The sequence below is a fragment of the Bufo gargarizans genome, chromosome 1, assembly GCF_014858855.1.
Source record: "Bufo gargarizans isolate SCDJY-AF-19 chromosome 1, ASM1485885v1, whole genome shotgun sequence".
NCBI classification, from domain to species: domain Eukaryota; kingdom Metazoa; phylum Chordata; class Amphibia; order Anura; family Bufonidae; genus Bufo; species Bufo gargarizans.
Genome location: NC_058080.1, coordinates 517,385,664 through 517,405,296, shown reverse-complemented (window position 1 = coordinate 517,405,296; position 19,633 = coordinate 517,385,664).

The window sequence follows — 19,633 nt, the reverse complement described above, 5'->3', positions numbered from 1 at the left end:
CCTCTAAAACATTAGGCGCAAGGGCCTGCTGCTGATCTGACCCTCTAAAACATTAGGGGTGAGAGTCTGGTGCTGAGCTGACCCTCTAACACATTAAGGGAGAGGGCCTGCTGCTGATCTGACCATCTAAAACATTAGGGGTGAGGGTCTGCTGCTGAGCTGACCCTTTAAAACATTAGGAGCGAGGGCCTGCTGCTGATCTGACCCGCTAAAACATTAGGGGTGAGGGTCTGCTGCTGAGCTGAACCTCTAAAACATTATGGGCGAGGGCATGCTGGTGACCCTCTAAAACATTAGGAGCAAGGGTAGCCTAATAGGCATCTTGATATGATGGAGGAGGAGGAGGACGAGAAAACGAAGATTGAACCATATACTCTTTTTTGTGGTGGAAGGTGGTGCATGGGAATACAGTGCATTCAATACACCATAAAAGCCACATTTAAATTGCCTTTATGTTCAGCCACTTTCCTCTGGTGGAGTAGAGAAGTCAGGGGCAATCCAGGCCTTGTTCATTTTCAGCATTTTCAGTTGACAGGCGAATGCACTTATCGGTTATTATGCCCCAAGCAGTACTAAATACCCGCTCTGACAAAATGCTGGCAGCAGGGCAGGCCAGCACCTCCAAGGCATAGAGCGCCAGTTCGTGCCACGTGTCCAGCTTGGACAGCCAATAGTTGTAAGGCACACAGGGAGCACTTAGGACGCTGACACGGTCTGCTATGTACTCCTTTACCACCTTCCAAAACTTTTCCCTCCTTGTGACAATAGGCTGCGCATCAGGGTGCGGGTGCTGGTGGGGTGTCATGAAACTGTCCCAGGCCTTGGAGAGTGTTTCCTCAGGCTATGGTGTAATTTCAGTAAAAATCATCGGACTTTAGTGATATATAAATTTCTTCACTACCAGAAAGTTGGGCAGACTTCCTGGTAGCCGTCGCATCCTCTGTCTGAAAAAACGCCCCCTCCTCCACTTGATTGACAGGGCCAGCGAGCGCTCTCATCCTCCAGCTGGCCCTGCCTGCAACTCAAATCCCGCGCCTGCGCCGTACCAGTCGTCATTCAGCGCAGGTGCTCTGAGAGAGGGACGCTCGCTTGGCTGCCCCTTCCTCAGTGCGCCTGCGCCGAAAATTGGTGTTTGGGGGGTGACAGAAGCCCTTTAACCGACTGGAAGCATTATCTGCTGCAATCCAACTGACCACCTGGTCGCACTGGTGTGACTTCAAGAGTGGTGTCCTGTGCTGCCCTGCAAATTGGGAAATAAAGCTAGGTATCGTTGATGAGTGTGTTTCTTGTGCTCTGACAGCAGGCACAGTTTCACAGCGCCCAGGGCCATGACCTCTGCGTGCACCATCAGCAGCACAGCCACTTTTCTGTCACTTGTTGCTCGCCTTGAGCATATTAAATTATATATATACTTGCAATTATGTCACGTACGTACATGACGGGGTATTGGTTATTCTCCGCTCGCCCTCCACTGAGTAACACAGGGGGAGGTCCTGGAAGCCCCAAACCTAGGAATTTTCGCCAGTATCTTTGAGCCGACTTGCCCCCAGCCGTTAAGCGCCAGCTCGGAGGCACCACTGACGGCTCGCCCAAATTCCGCCACAACCGACCACCAGCCATAGGAGTCCAGCAACAACCGTGGAGCCCTCCCATCCTCGTCACCTGAATCTCTCCAACTTCAAGGACCTCCCACCGCCACAGCCGCCGTGACAAATTTAGACCCATGATCATCACCGGAAGTGACGAAAATCAGCAGTAACAAACAGGCAGAGCGAACAGCCCCACGGGCGGGAACATCACATGTGGACGCTGTCCTCCCTTTAGGAGCCGCTCACCAGCCCACCATTGGCCACCAGAAGGGTAACGTACCTGCTAACACAGCAGTATTATATATTACAATTTACTACCACTGGACTATGAATATGAGAATAATTTAACCATAACTGGATGTGACCATACCTCACAAAGAAGGTACCTATCTCCTATCCAACTCCTGGATACCCCATTTATCTTTGGGATAAGAGGGCAATTTAAATCCAAATTGAACGCTACCACACTCCCCAAAGAAGGTACCTACCCCTTACCCAATTCCTGGATACCACATCTATTTTCCGGATATTATATTGGACTGAACATGTATACCTACCTCCAGTAGGTCCATAGAACTCATTTATATAAGAAGTATCTAAGGCTTCTATTTTTAATATTTAGGTATTTTTATAATTTTTATATATACTGTTATACATTATTATATTGCCAAATTTCCTAGATTTTATTTGAAGTTTCATCATTTTATTTGAATCTCTTAATATTCAAATTCCTCACTTTTTACTATTGTACATTGTTGCTATCTGGCTCACCAAGCCATCTCATAATAAATATTCTTTTCCATGCACAACCTATGATTAGAGTGCCATCCCTTTACCTATACTTTCAATTCCCTACTACAAGCGTTGGGTACGCTCCGTTTGGATTGAGCACCTTATTCCATTTTTTGGGTTTTAGTGAGCCGCCCTACACACATATACTTCTTATTCCCAACATATCCCTGAGTAACATCAAGTGAACACCATCAGACCGCCAAAAAGCCCCAACCCCTTTCTCCAGTTCAGTATGCCTTACTACCACTGCCTCATTCCTTGCCATGAACCGCCCTATGGTCCGGTTAGTTTTTATCCTAGCCTTATTGATCTCTTCCACAGATCGTGCTCCCCTCCACGCTTTGCGGGGAACGATGTCCGACCAAGCGGAAATTAAACTCGGGAACATCGCCCACAACCGGAGTAAGTCAAACTTAACATCCTTCACTAATTCCCTCAATGGTCGCACTCCCAAATCTTTGCCCCCCACGTGCAACACCAACACATTTCGGTGCCCTGTCCACAAACTTGTGGACCTCAGGCAAACACCCCCCCACACACCCCATTCCCCTACGCCCCAACCATCTTACCAGCGCTACCGACCAATCAAACCCCAACTGTTGACCATCCGGCCAAACCGCTGCCCGGATGGCTCCCCAGAAAACGTACGAGTGACCCATTATGCGCTCGGTCCGAATCTGTAACAAAATAATAAGATCAAAGAAGCATACCATACGGGATGAAACAAAGTAAAACGCAGTATCACAATCGATTCTGGACATATATATGATCTAAAATGAATCGATTCCCACCTCCCTATACGCTTTATCACAGTCCTGCCCCAGCCCCCATCTAGCCGCCTCTGTCGCTGCCACGATTCTAAAAGAGTGGCTAGAGTAACCCGCTAGCTCTATGCCCAACTGCCCTAGACACCGTTTGAAGACCACTGTGAATTGGAAACGGGAAAGGAAAGACCTGTCCGCATGCACCAAGAGTGGGGAAGTTGTCCCCCTCACCTCCACCCCGTACTCCCTCAAGCAGTATACCGGACACATTGAACAACCTTTCCTTTTCCAGCTTTTTTGTAACTACATCTGCGGGCTCCCTTGCCGACTGCAAGTTCTTTCTAAGCAGCACAAGCCCAGATGGAATGAACTGAACTTTAAATCCCACTGAAAAACCTTCCCGCAACAATTGTGCAGCCCCCCTATCCAGATATCTAGCGAGAAATCGGTCCATCTTTTGCAGACGCACTGGTGTCTCCCCCTTTTCCAGAACCCTCGCTCCCCCTCTGCTGGGACCCACCACAATTGGAACATTCGTGCTTGAATTTGCACTTAGCTCCAAATTTACAACCCCCTTCATTGAATAGAAAGCACAATCCCTTTGCGGATGCTGCCGTGAATCCGGATTGTTCCCCCGCCCCCGATTCGCTCCGAAAGGGCTGACCTGACCTAATCGGCGCCGTCACTTTTAGCCACAAAGCGATGTCTTTGTGGTCCCATTTTATATTAGAGCGTACCGCCTTCCGCTGCCTAAACTGCTCGTCGTAACGCAGCCAGGCCATACAGTAAGCTTCCCCGATGGGGAACATCCAGGTAACACTCCGGCGCTTTTTCCCCTATCACACTGGCCAATATCGCCAACGCCTGCAATCAGTTAGGGGACGTCTGCGGTATCAGTCGGTTCCTATGCTTCTCCTCGTCCTCCCTCTTGCCCTCATCCTTTCGCGCCCTATCCAAATTGAATTTATCCAAAGGGAGAAGGGAAAATATGTCCAGTTACTCCCCTTTCCAGATGCGCTCCCTAACCTCCTGCTTCAAATGTGCACCCAACGGGCCCTCAAAACAAACATAGACTTCACCTTTTGCCCTATCGTCTAACCTCATTATATCCTCCTGTTCGGACCCGCCTGCCTGCGTTTGCACCGACGCCGAAGTACCCTTTGAAACCACCGTGGATGTCCCCGAAGCTGCACCCCCCCCCCCCGTGGCCACCCCCACGCCGGCAATGGCCCTGATGTTACCGCCCCCTCCAGGCCCCCCAACGGCAATGCAGGATTTCCCGCCGCCCCCAAATTTGCTAGCAACCCCACTAAACCCCCCAAAAACTGTCCCAGCCCCTTGCTTAAGTCTGACTGGGTCCCCCAAATCCCCCCAGACACTAACTGACATAAAGGTCCCCATGGTGTCTCACCTGGCTACCTGGGTGCTGTGACCCCATCAGTCGAAGGTCCTGAATCCCAACGCTCGGTCTTCTGCGATGGTCATAGGCACAGCGAGTTCCCACGAATGTCCCCTGGCCGGGCTGGGACCAGGGACGTAATCTTCCGGATCTTCCCTGGATACCTCTTGCGCGGCGAAACCTTCTTCGTCAACTTGCCTTGCCGACGAGGGCCTGCTGCCGTGGTCCGCAGCAGCCCCGTGCGCTCTGGGATACTGGTCAAGCTGAGGGGCCTCATCCACATCCAGTTCCTGGAGAGGGCCTGCCAAACCTGGTCCTGAACACAAGGTGGCGCTGCTGGGCTGCTGAAGAGGCATCCTGTGGCCTGCACGAGGGCTCCGCCTACTGGCCGGATTCCTTCCACGCCTGGGCACACGGGCAGGAGCGGCACCCGGCGCCTGCAGGCGTGAAGGGTCCTGGGAAGCAGGGCTCCGTCTTCGGCGCTGAGACCGAGGGGAGGCAAGTTCTGGGCTGAGGCGTGCCGGCGGCCTGGACTGCTGCGGCTGGAAAGCAGTTGGCTGAGGCGGAGTGGGTGCCTCATCCGCCCCTCTGAGCAGCTGCTGGACCTGCTCTTGAAGCCAGCCGGGTCCCCACGCAGCTGCAGCTGTCCTGAGATCAGCGATGAGCGAATCAACGTCCATGGTGAGTACCGATGTGCACAGCTCTGTTTCACCATAAAATGGCCTCCTTCTTCCCCAGACCCTCGCCTATTTAACCCCTTGCTCAACGCCCCCCCATCACTTAAATCAAGCTTCCCTGGGGGCTTTCTCAAACCATCCCCCCGTCATGTTCGCCTCCCCTAAAGGCTACGCCCCCCAGTCCGGCTCTTTCTGTAGTGCAGGTTTCTGTAGTGCAGGTTTTGTACAAATAAATTACACTGAATGTCACAAATATTTAGGATGCGCAAATGTTATACAGGAGATGTAGCGCAGGTAATGTCCCTGTCACCAGCGGCTAAGAAAAATTACACTGACTGTCACAGATATTTAGGATGCGCAAACATTATACAGGAGATGTAGTGCAGGTAATGTCGCTGTCACCAGCGGCTAAGAAAAAAGTACACTGAATGTCACAGATATTTAGGATGCGCAAACGTTATACAGGAGATGTAGCGCAGGTAATGTTGCTGTCACCAGCAGCTAAGAAAAAATTGCACTGAATGTAACAGATATTTAGGATGCGCAAACATTATATAGGAGATGTAGCGCAGGTAATGTCGCTGATACCAGCAGCCAAACAATTGCGCTGAATGTCACAGATATTTAGGATGCGCTAATGTAACACAACAGATGTAGCAGAGGTTGTGTCACTGTCAGCAGCGGCCAAACAATTGCACGCAATTTAGCGCAGGTTGCGCTAATAATATATATTGCAGCCAGATAACACAATAGTCCTTAAAAGGACTTTTGGTCTGTAACACCTTTCAACACTAAACAATTCCTGTCCCTACACTATCTGTCCCTTCTGCTGCAGCTCTCCCTGACTAAGACTGAGCAGATCCACGTGTCATCGGGTGCTATATAGCACCCAATGACGCGTTCCGGCCAGCCAATCACTGTAATGCCAGTGACCAACATGGCTACGACATTACAGTGAGGGCCAGTACTTCACCACATGTTTATTGGCTGCATAGCAGCCAACACACTTGGGGGGAGGAGACTTGAGCATCGCGCTCAAGCACACGTGGTGTTCGGCCGAACACCGCGATGTGCCGAGCATTGCAATGCTCGAGTGAAAATGGTGTTCAGCCGAGCATGCTTCCCGAACACTAGTCCCACCCCATGCAGTATAATGTCACCTTGTCACCTTGCATCCCGCCCCATGCAGTATAATGTCACCTTGTCCCCAGCTGCCTCATACAGTGTAATTGTCACGGAAGCTTCTGTGACAGAGGTTAGAAGATCTGAGAGACTGACTGCACATGAGGTTAACCGACAGTCTTATGATTCTCAGTGTTGTTGTTTGGTATTTGGCCTTCTGCGTAGACCTATTGCTCTGAATTTAGGAGATGGACTACGGATACGAAGTGGAATGATCCAGCTCTCTGTAGTCAATTCTGTCAAGGGCTATACGAGAGCCTGAAGGATGCATTGGCGTTTCACGAATATACCGAGTCATTGGAAGTGGCTATGTCCCTTGCTGTACGTATTGATAGACGCTTGATGGAGAGATCTAAGGTTCCTCACACTCAGGACGTACTATCATATAAGGTAACGGCCTCTTCAGACACTTTGGGTAAAGAGACACTTGAGCACATGTCTGGTGATGAGCCAATGCAGCTGGGGAGAACTACCCCTGTACCTGGTGATAAGAACTTTAGGCTTAAGATGAGACTCTGCTTTTTCTGTGCAAAAGGGGGACATTTTGTTAACGTATGTCCTTATGTTAAACGTCAAGGTGAAAAAGAAAAAAAAATGTGTTTAGTCCTCATCTCACTCTTGGTGGTGTGGGTGGGGAATCTGAGAAATAACTTTTGTCTTTTAACGGTAGTACCTGATTTCTCCTGCCTGCCAAGGTGGCGCTAGACTCCAAAACTCCAAAACTGTGGGAATTGAAGTATTTATTGACATCATTCGTATGCATGGGTTGACAACAAGTAAATTGGACAAAAAAAAATTAAGTGTTTGCAACTGATTCTTCTCCACTCTCACAAAAATGTTTATCACAAATGGTGCACGGCATTTGTTCAAAGGTGGGTGATTTTCATCAAGAATCCATTTTGTGCTGGTCTGCCTGCTCCCTTGTTGCTAGGTTTACCATGGTTAAGAGAACATAATCCTACCAAGGAGGGAGACGAATGGAAGAAGGCCTTTAATACACCTGAAGGTCATTTTGAGAATTTGGTCATGCCTTTTGGGTTGACCAATGCTCCTGTTGTTTTTTAACACTTCATTAATGACATCTTTCATCATCTGGTGGGCAGGTTTGTTGTGGTGTATCTGGATGATATGCTAATTTATTCCCCAGACATGGAAACTCATCAGGATCACGTAAGACGAGTGTTACAGATCCTAACAGAGAATAAATTGAATGCTAAGATGTGTGAATTTGCAGTTCAATTCCTGGGTTACCTACTCTCATACTTTTATCTTCAGGTTTTTGTATGGATCCTGAAAAGGTCTGTGCTGTGTTGGACTGGGATCGACCCAAAAATCGGAAAGCTCTTCACCAACTACTACCGTAAGTTTATTTTAAACTACTCGACTGTGGTTAAACCTTTAACGGACATGACTAGGAAATGTTCAGATGTCTCAGTTTGGTCTGATGTGGAAGAAGTAGTGAAGAAGTGTTTTGCTTCTGCTCCTATACTGGTGCAGCTGGATGTGTCACAGCCATTTATTGTGGAGGTTGACGCATCCTAGGTAGGGGTAGGAGCAGTCTTGTCGCAAGGTCATTCACCTAGTAAATGGCACCCATGTGCATTATTTTCTAAGAAACTCTCGGCTGCTGAAAGAAATTACGACGTAGGCAATAGAGACTTGCTGGCCATTATGTTGGCTTTTGAGGTATGGCGCCATTGGTTGGAAGCAGCAATGCATCCTATTACGGTACTTACCGCTCACAAAAATCTCGTGTACCTGGAGTCGGCTAAATGTCTGAACCCAAGGCAGGCCAGATGGTCGTTGTTTTTTACCAGATTAAATTTCATTGTCACCTATCTCCCTGGGATTAAGAACATCAAGGCGGTTGCCTTGTCGCGTAGCTTTACCGAGGGGGAAGGGGGGTGATTCGGAAGATCCTGGTCCTATCTTGTCTGAAGGGGTAGTAATATCCTCCCTTTATCCCAACCTTGAGGCAGAGGTGTTGGAGGCCCAGGGAGACGCACCGGATTCTTGTCCTCTGATAGAGTTCTTGTTCCTTCAGAATTACGGCACTAGGACCTCGAGGAACATCACTGTACTGTTCTTACTGGACACCCTGGGAGAAGATCCATGGTCTATCTCATCTCTCATAGATTCTGGTGGCCGAGGTTGCGTAAATGTGTGGAGGGCTATGTGTTAGCCTGTAGCACGTGCTAAGGTCACACATACTCGGCCTTCAGGATCTCTACTTCTGTTGTCCATCCCGTCCAGACCTTGGACTTGTAACATCCCAGAGTGGGGTTACTAACGCTTTTACCCTGCTACAATCTGCTAAGAGCATTAATATTGTCAGCTGATGTGTTTTCCTCATGTCATTTACTACTGTGCAGTTGAAACCATTTTAAATGTTATATTTTCCTTTGTAATGTTTCAGGACTTCCAGCAGGTGGCAGCATCGTTTTAATGTTATGACCATTCAGAATGGAACATTCCAGTTCTGTTCTGTTCCCCCCTGCTTAAGGGAAGTGGAGTTTCCCACGCCCTGCGGCAAGGGAGGGAAAAACCAGTTAGAGCCGGTTTTGCCCAGCTCTCCCTGCAAGGGGAAGGCTGGGTTAGTAGGAGCTCCCAGAAACAGGGATCCCAAGACAGGATTGAGCCTCGGCTGAGGCAAAGATCACCCTTCCCAGCCTGAACCATCAGCCTCAGCTGGTTGACAAGAAAAGCAGCCATCTCCAGCCTCCAAGAAGAAGCATCCCCTGTGAGCCAAGCTGTGAGTACATATCCAGAGTCCAGGAGAAGCCAAGTTCCTCCTCAACTAGTCAGGCCCATTACAAGCAGAAAACAGACAGAGTAGAAGATAAATACCTGCCAGATTCTCCAGGCACATAGTATAGAAGCAGAAGAGATACTGATCCCTGCCATACATTGCCTATACCTGCTGGGACCCAAGACTATTGCTGTAACTTGTATGGATTTAAAGCTGCCATTCAGTAAAGACAAGTTGGATCATATTACCTGTTTGGATCTTATTTACTGCTAACAAAGTTCCTCAATTACTCCTATTAACAACACTCAATTTATTGCAAGTGAGCCAGGATCCAGGCGTCCAGCCGTACCAAGGTAGGAGACACCGTTGACACTACCATATCTGCTATACAGAGACATTACCCCCCTCTGGCATTCCTCACCTGGTACGTGAGTTATAACATCTTAAAGGGCCCTGCTACAGTACCTGAGCAAGCTGCAATTAGCGTCACAAACTATTACACATATATACTGACCCACCGCATAGCTGACCCACTGTACCGGTGTCCTGCTCATTGCATAAAGTGGCATCACGAACAGGATCGGATTGAATTGTGTGCCACCCCCTGTCCAACAGAACCGGATCCAATAGTGTGCTTCACCAGGATTTACCTTTGTGCCTTACTGCATGTACTTATTGCTGAGGAGTGTGGACTTGCATCAGTTGCAGCACAGTGGCAGCGCAGACGTTAAGCAGCTATCCCAGATATCTCCACCCAGCAGAGGGGAGGGAACCAACCAGCCTGCCTCCATAGAGAAAGCATTCCTACAGCAGCAGGAACAAAAGTGTTGAATACAAGTTCCTAGGAGGACAAAGAGATCGCTGCCCATACAGGAAGCAGGAAATAAAGCGGCGGCCATTTTAAGAAAGGGAAAACAGCATTGTCTTCATTGTATGTTGGAGAATCGTTTGCTATCAAGCCTGAGTGAGTACAATTGTGCAAATAACCTTGCTAAAGACTGTTAATAGTTGTTATCTGTCTGCCAGAGTACCATACGTCCCAAAATTGAGCAGTTGCAGCGACTCTTAAAGGAGCCACGCACCAATTCTGCTGCAGCCACCCATAGCAACCTGCATTTAAAATTGCATTGTAGCCAGTACTAATCCCTCTAATCTGGTACTGGGCATCAAGGGACATGTCTGACAACGAAGATAGCACCCACTTTGACCGCAGCGATCCATCAGCAGCAGCGACAGCCACCTGCATTATGCCTCTTACTATGCCATACTATTTTGGGGCACCCTGGCTCCCAAGTTACTCAGGAGAACCCCATTCACTCAGGGAATTCCGTGATAAAATGCTAGCCACGTTTAAGCTATATCCTGTATCACAGGATCAGAAAGTGGAAATCCTGATTGGTCAATTACAGGGAGCTGCGCTCCGGGAGTTCAAATCCTGGCCCCAGTCAGAGCGGAAAACCGCTGAGCAGATCCTAGACCGACTCAGTACCACTTTTGAGACTAGGACCGCCTCTGAACTTAAAATGCGCTTCTTTGGAAAGTGGCAGCAGCCAAAGGAGACCTTGAGAGACTTTGCCCTTTCCCTGCAGGAAGCACTGCAAGCTGTTATTCAGATTGATCTCCGTGAAACTGAGGGACAAGATCAAACCCTCAGGGAACAGTTTATTGAAGGTGTCCTTGATGAATCCCTCAAACGTCAGCTGAAGATGCTTTCAGCTCAGCACCCAAATGCCTCTTTCTTGGACTTTAAGGAACTTGCTATTGGCATTCTATGGGAAAGTCACCAAGTGGAACCTCCTGAAAACAAGATGGCAGGGCCCACACTGTGGCCTGCTTCTCACAGCCAAATAGCTGAGCACGGAGCTCTGGCACCCATTCCAGATACTGTAGCAGCTCTGACCGCTCAAGTCTCCCTCTTAGCTGAGAATATGGAGAGGATGAGGAAACAACTAGAGCGACTAGAACAGCAACCCAAGGTGGGGAAAGGGACTTTTGCAAACAGAGACCGCCCTACACCTGGTCCGCAAGAATATCGACATCAGCCAGTCAGTAGATTGCCGGACCCCGGTTATCAAAACATCAGGGAACAGCGATGCCTGCATTGTCAGAGGCATGGACACATTGCAAAGGACTGCCGTCAGTTAAACGGGTATCCCCTGAGGTCAAGGACCGCCCCTCGGGAGGAAGAATACTAGGTCCCAAAGATCCAGCCTTTATGCCAAGGTATGTGGGCGCCCGCCCCATGGTGGAAGTTGACATCAATGGAGTGAAGTTTTCTGCTTTAACTGATACAGGATCTCAAGTGACTACCATCCGCCAAGCAGCATTTGACACATGCCGAAACGGAGCCCAACCTCCTGAATCTTGGCTCCAGATCATGGCTACCAATGGCAAACCCGTGCCTATACTAAGTTATTGGGAACCTACCTTACAGATTGAAGATACTGAACTCTCATGTCAATGAGTAATTATGATTCAGGTCCCAGATGATGACAATTGCCCTGTGGTCCTGGGAATGAACGTACTCAGCAATTGCTACCCTGAAGTGCTGAAAGCCTTGAAGAAACCCTGCTGACTAAGCCCCATGAAACTCAATGGGTTATACACCAGACCATTCGAGTGCTATCCGCCCAACAAAAGTTCAGCAATCAACGGGGTGAAATCTGCCGTGTCCGCATCAAGGATGCTTATCCTATCAAACTCCAACCTGGAGCAGAGACTCTGATATGGTGCAAGGCTTGCATCGGTATCCAAAGTCAAGATTATCAGGCCCTTGTGGAACCAATCCATCTTCAAGATCACCCCCTCGTCCTAGCCGCTAGGAGCGTGGTCACCGTGTCCCAAGGAAAGGTACCTATACGCTTAGTCAATCAGGGTGATGAGGCTGTGAAATTAAAAAAGCACTATCAAGTGGCCTGCCTATACAACATTCGCCCGCAGGATATCCTGGATTATCCCACTGCTGCGGCCCAACAATCACTCCAAACAGTGGAGGAAGCCAAAGACCCGCCAGAACAGCCCTGATGGGCCAAACTACACATCGGGGATACCACAACCTCTGCCGAGCAACTCAACGGTGTGCTGGACTTAGTCAAACAACACCATCAAGTCTTCAGCAAACATTCTCTGGACTATGGACAGACTTGCTTAATACAGAACACCATTCCAACCGGCAATCATTCTCCAATCAAAGAGAGATACCGACCAATCCCTCCTGCCATGTACCAGCAAGTGAAGAAGATGGTTCAGGATATGAAGACAGCTAATGTCATCCAAGATAGTCACAGCCCCTGGGCTGCCCCCTTAGTCCTGGTAAAGAAGAAGGGTGGAACCATCCATTTTTGTGTGGACTACCGTAAGATTAACAACATTACGCACAAGGATGCGTACCCCCTTCCACGAATTGAAGAATCCCTGGCAGCTCTGGGCCTACTTTTCAACTCTGGATCTAACCAGTGGCTATTGACAAGTTCCCATGGCACCAGAAGATAAAAAAAAGACAGCTTTTGCCACCCTAATGGGTCTGTTTGAGTTCAACAACATGCCATTAGGGCTATGCAATGCCCCTGGGACATTTCAGAGACTCATGGAAAGATGTGTTGGACACAAAAACTTTGAGACTGTGTTGTTGTACCTGGATGATGTGATCATCTACTCTAAGACCTACGAGGAACATCTACAGCACCTGGCGGAAGTGTTCCAGACTTTGATTCAACATGGACTGAAAGTGAAACCTTCAAAGTGTCAATTACTGAAGCCCCAAGTGAAATATCTGGGACATGTTGTGAGTGCAGAAGGCGTGAGACCAGACCCTGACAAAATAGCAGCAGTACAAAGCTGGCCGGCTCCCAAAACAGTCAAAGAGGTCAAGAGCTTCCTCAGATTTGCAAGTTACTATCGTAGATTTATCCCACACTTTGCTCAGATTGCGGAACCGATCCAGGAGCTTGTGAAAGGTCACCCTAAAGGATGTCAGAATCGTTAATTTCTAACGATAATTTGTTTTCCCTTAGTCCTAACAGCAGCACAGATGGGGTTAACTGCCCCTGTGGACTGGTAGGACCGGCGGAATTTTAATGAGCCCAAGAACCAATAAACGATCTTCAGCTCCCTGAAAGGGAGGAGATCACCCCCCAGCCCACCGTGTCTTTAACAAGTATGATGTAAGTTAGGGAGGGATATTTGTGTGCTGCTGTTAGGACTAAGGGAAAACAAATTATCGTTAGAAATTAACGATTCCCTTACGTCCTACCAGCAGCACAGATGGGGAGATAGCAAGATAAAACCCCTAGGGAGGGTCCTCATGCCTGGCAGAAGTAAGAACTGTCTGCCCGAAAGCCGAAAACTCTGCCATCCTAGCATCTATCCTATAATGGGAGATGAAGGTTGACTCAGAGCTCCAGGAGGCCGCCTTACAGATCAACTCTAAGGGGAGAAGGCTTCTTTCCGCAACCGAGGTGGAGACCGCCCTAGTAGAATGGGCTCTCACAAACTCGGGAGGATCTAAGGTTTGGGAGACAAAAGCTTCCTTAATGGCCTCCTTGATCCAGCGACTAATGGTGGCTTTATACGCTTTACGGCCTTTAGACTTACCGGCAAACAGGATAAGGAGATTCTCATCTATCCTGAACTCTCTGGATCTATCCACATAGATCTGGAGGCATCTAGAAATATCCAGCGGATCTTTAGCTGGAGTATCAGAGGAGGAGGCTGTAAACAAAACTGGTAAGGAGATTACCTGGTTGATATTCTGAAAAGTAGGCACCTTAGGTCTGAAGTATGGTAAGAACTTCAGGAGTACTCTGTCCTGTAAGAAAATAATATATGGATGAATTGCAGAGAAAGCCTGCAATTCAGAGACTCTTTTGGCTGAGGCTATAGCCAGAAGAAAGACCATCTTTAGAGTTAAATATTTAAAAATCAACCTCCTCCAAAGGCTCGAAGGGGGGAGATGCTAGACCCCTGAGCACTACTGAAAGATCCCACTGGGGAATGGGTTTCAGTATAGTAGGCTTTAGTCTTTCCGCTCCCTTCAAGAAGCGTTTGATGAGTGGGTCCCGAGAGTATGGCCTGTTGAGACAGGCCGAGATGGCACAAATTTGTACCTTCAAGGTAGCTGGAGATAGGCCTCTATCTAATCCGTCCTGAAGGAAATGTAGTATCGCAGGAAGGGGCGGATCTGCAGACGCCACCTGTTTGGAATCACACCATGCCACGAAGATTCTCATGATCCTGGAGTAGGCCTTGTTTGTAGACTCTGCTCGGGAATGCGACAAAGTTCTCAGGACCGACTCGGAAAGCCCTTCTATGTTGGGAAGGGGCTGATCAATCTCCAGGCTGTCAGGTTGAACCTGTGCAGATCTGGGCAGAGGTGAGTGTCCCACGACACCAGGGTCTGCTCCGGGGGGAGTCTCCAGTATTGTCCCCGACTCATCTGAATGAGCTGGGTAAACCAGGATCTTTTGGGCCAAAACGGTATGATGGCTATTACCGAGGCCTGATCCTGACGGATTTTCATCAATACCCTCGGTATCATGGAAAAAGGAGGGAAGATGTAAGCCAGCCTGAACCTCCACGGTATCGACAGAGCATCTATCGCCAGGGGGTTGTCTTCCCGGTACAGGGAACAGAACCTCAGCACCTTGGCGTTGAACCTGGTTGCCATGAGGTCCACCTCTGGCATACCCCAACTGTGAACTAGCTGCCTGAAGACCTCCGGATGCAGAGACCACTCCATGGTCGGTAATCCTCGACTTAAGCGGTCTGCTATCATATTGAGGGAACCTCGGATATGAACGGCAGATAGATGGGAAAGGTTAAGCTCTGCCCACCGAAGAATCACCCCGATCTCTGATAGAAGGGGTAATGACCTTGTGCCTCCCTGCTTGTTTATATAAAGAACCGCAGTCATATTGTCTGACTGGACTTTCACCGCTTTGCCCCGAATCTGAGGGGCGAAGTGAAGGAGGGCTAGCCGGATAGCTCGCATCTCGCGAAGATTGGAGGAAAGATGCTGCTCCAGGGGGGACCAAGATCCCTGTACTTGGGATCCGTCCAGGTGAGCGCCCCAGCCTACAAGGGACGCGTCTGTAGTCAATATGACCCAAACTGGTTGGGTCATAGACTTCCCTGCTGGCAGTCGAAACCACCATCTGAGGGAATTCCGGGTTTGACCGGACAGGGAGCACAGGGAATCTAGCCCCGCAGGGCTGCCGTTCCATAAGTGTAAGACCTCCGACTGAAGAGGACGGAGGTGCCATAGCGCCCAAGGGACTGCGTCCGCAGCCGCTGACATGAGCCCCACCATCTTCATGAGAGTCCGAATAGAGACTCGACGAGGGACATGAAGGACCTTTGCCAGGTCCTGAATCCGCGCTTTCCTTTCTTGAGTCAACCGGAGGGACATCTCCACAGAGTCGACCACGAATCCTAAATAATGGATTGAAGATGATGGGCTCACATTCGACTTCTGCCAGTTGATGATCCAGCCTAGGCGGAGAAGAAAGGAGATTGTGACCTGAAGATGGTGGGTAAGGATCGGAACTGAAGAGGCTATGAAAAGCCAATCGTCCAGATAAGGAATAATAGTCAGCCATTGAAGTCTCAATGCTGCCACCACCGATACCACCACTTTGGTGAAGATAAGGGGGGCAGAAGAGATTCCGAAGGGGAGCGCGGTGAACTGAAAGTGCCTGCAAACCCCTGAAATCTGGACCGCGATCCTGAGAAATTTCCGGAAGGCGGAATGGATCGGAATGTGAAGATAAGCATCTTTGAGGTCCAGAGTAGCCATGACATCCCCGAGGTTGAGGATATGGGTGACTGACCTTATGGTTTCCATGCGAAACCTTGTTTTCCTTATAAATCGATTGAGAAATCTCAAATCGATGATAATCCGGAGGTCTCCCGTCTTTTTGGGAACCAGGAACACTGGTGAGTAAATGCCTAGGCCTCTCTCCCCTGCCGGCACCTCCTCTAGGGCTCCCTTGGAGATATAGTCCTGGATGTAAGATTCCAGGACCACTTGTTTGGCCGGCCCGAAGTTTCGTGTAGCGACGAATCTCTCTGGGGGGAGAGAGAGAAAGTCTACCCGGTACCCGACGGAGACTAAGTTCAGAACCCAAGGGTCTGCGATCAACTGACTCCAAGAGTCTTTGAAATGGGAGAGACGGCCCCCCACGGGCATTTGGGGAAGTGGTATGGGAAAGTCTAGAGGAGACACTGCAGGGACAGCAGGGCTTATCCAAGAGCCTCGACGAGGCCCATAGTCAGGAGGGTTTTGCCTCCTTAGCGGGTTTACGGGAGCGCCTCAAATACTTACGAGACGGTCCCCCCCAATCTCTGCGCCTAGATTGCTGCCCCGGGCGTCCTTCGCGCTTGTTTCCCTGCCTGGGGCGTCCCCGAAAGGGCTGCTGGGGGAGGCTCTTCCCCTTTTTGTCGGAGAGCCCCTCCATTATTCTATCCAATTCGGACCCAAACAGCCTGTCTGGTTCGAAGGGGAGCCCACAAAGATTAAACTTGGACGCGTTGTCCGCGACCCAAGGTTTCAGCCAGAGTGGTCTGCGGGCAGCCGAAACTAAGGCCATGGTTTTGGCGGCCAGCTTCAACTGCATCTGGGTGGAGTCGACTAAGAAATCCATCGCCAGGTTGGCTGACTTGAAAGCTGCTAAGATGTCATCCCTGGATACGCTCTGGTCCACATCTGTCTGGATCTGATTGAGCCTAGAGCGTATAGGTGGCCACTTCAGTGGCCGCAATCGAAGTTGATGCGGAGGCAGCGGCCGCCGCATAACTACTTCTGAGGGTGCACTCTGCCCTCCGATCTAGAGGGTCCTGCAGACTAGACCCATCATCTGCAGGGACTAGAGTGCGCCGGGACAACTTGGCTATCGCCATGTCCACCTTGGGAATGGAACCCCACGATTCCACCAAGGGTCTAGCCATCGGGTACATAAGTTTGAATTTTCTAGTGAGAACTGGGCCTTTCTCAGGCTTTCGCCATTCTGTGCGCATCACAGAAAGAAGGGTCTCATCCGCTCTGAAGACACGCTGTGTCCGTACGGCGGGATCGGAGGACTCCCCAATGTCAACATCATGGTCCCCCGACCTGATGGACTTAAGTAACTTCTGCGTCTTTTCTGGAGGGAAAAAGCAAGAAGTGATCTCTTCTTCCTCAGAAGAAGACCCCACCGAACAGGGGGTGGGTCTTTCGGGTGGTGCGACTGGAGCGCCCACATCCATGGGAGTCTGAGAGGGTCCTGGTAACCTCTCATTCAATAAGCGCACCACTCCCTTAATGGAATCATCCACGTATGTTTTCGTCCACTGAAACATCTCCTGCATCGTGGGTTCCGTGGACGCCGTGCGACAACTCTCACACCTAGAGTAGGGACAGCCGTCGTCTAAGGGCGTGTTACAATCAAAGCACGCCAAATGCTTCCTCTTGGCCCCAGATTTTCGCTGATCCGGATCCTTGGGGGAAGCCATAGTCTGTAATTGGAAACAAAAAAGACAGGTCATAACACCTACAAAAAAATTGGAGGTGGAGAAACGAAACCTTAAGGGGGCCCACCAGCACTAGAGATATATAGAGCTGCAGAAGAGGAACACACAAACCCACGCTAGTAATATAAGGATATCACAAAGGCACAGGGAACTCTGGAGCTAGCTTGTCAAAGCAATGCAACCAGAGCACTGAATAACAGGCTCTGGGCGCTTAAAAGGAAGAAGCCCCGCCCCCTGGGCGGGTCCCAAATCGTAAGTATCCTAAGATATAAGAGAGCTAACCAAACTACCTCAGCCTGCTTTGGATAGCTGCCCCGGGTCATCCTGGATCACAGGATATCTATCGGAAAGTAATTCTTATAAAGAGGGTGAGGATAGGACCTCAGCCGCGCTGCGAAAAAGCCGGAAGTGACGTAGCGCAGCTAGTGCGCGTCACTTCCGGAAGATGGCGGCGCCCATAGCGCCACGCGTGTGTGGCGATGGAGGAACGGGAGACCAGGAGAAACTGAAAAGGAGAGGGGAGGGGGACACCCCGCTCCCCGCGGTCCCCAGGTATAGAAAAATCGCCGCGATCCGCCTGAAAATAAAGGCAAAAAAGAGAGCCATGTAAAAAAACGGGGGCGATCCTTTACATTAGAAAGAAAAAAGAAACCCCTAACTCTCAGCTCCAAAAAGGAGCGATACGCCAGTCCAACCTGTCCAAATGACAGAAAAAAACACGGTGGGCTGGGGGGTGATCTCCTCCCTTTCAGGGAGCTGAAGATCGTTTATTGGTTCTTGGGCTCATTAAAATTCCGCCGGTCCTACCAATCCACAGGGGCAGTTAACCCCATCTGTGCTGCTGGTAGGACGTAAGGGAATTCCAAGATACCAGTGGAGTGGAATGAAGAGAGAGAAGCTGCTTTCCAACTGTTGAAAGAAAAACGTACAGAACCTCCAGTTCTGGGTTATCCTGACTACGCTTGCAAGAATACAACGGCTCACCCCTCACCGTATGGATAAGGTGCTCACCCTCAGGTCCCACCCTCAGGACCTCAGAAAACAAGAGGAGGTGTAAGCAATACGAGGGGCACACTCAGAAGGGAAACACAAGATGGTAACGAATAACGGACTTTATTAGTCTAAAAACAAACCCCTAAAAAATTTATAAAAACATACATGTAGTCACACATATACCTATGCAAATGGTGTAAAGCTACAATAGGGAGGAATTCTTGTGGGTGTATTAAAGTCCCAAAATTCTATGTATACAACAGCGTGCCAGCAATGTCCTATAAATATACGTGGATATACGTGGATACTGCTTGTATAACCGAAACCACAATGCACAATGTTTATGCTGCGCTGGATTCCGTAGCGTGCAAGAGACACAACTGGTACCGAATGTCAGCTGAATCCAAAGTATTCACTTCACAGTGCAATTGATTATGTATAACTTATAATTACTTCATAGATTCTGTAATGCTCGCAAACTAGCGCGGTCTTGCCCCTCTTCACTGCTCTCCGCAGCGTTGTATCCAGGCGGCCGTGCACTCACAGCGTGCTACGTGATGTGCTGGCCGTATGTGGCGTCCCACGTGACCTGGTTTTCCGGGGGATCGGGTAGACGCTTTAATGACGTCACTGTTTGGAGACTGCTCTTCCAGCTTTTGGATTGCTCTTCCAGCTTTTGGATTCAAGCAGGTTTTCTTGCTTTATTTCTTATTTCCTTTGGTTCCAGGTTTCCTTTTTTCTTTGTCCACACTCACTCTGTATGCCAACTGGATTGGCAAACAGTTCAATATACTAAACACACCCAAAAAATTGAACTAAACGCATACATGTATAAACATAGAAAGTCTTTATAAAATTTACATTACTTGTAACATGTAACAATCTGCATGCCCTTGTGTGTGACCCCCCAGCCCTCTCTAGGTTTGTATTTGTTCCTCACTGAAGGTTTTCCCCTTCCTTGCTGCTGTTTTTATACATGTTAC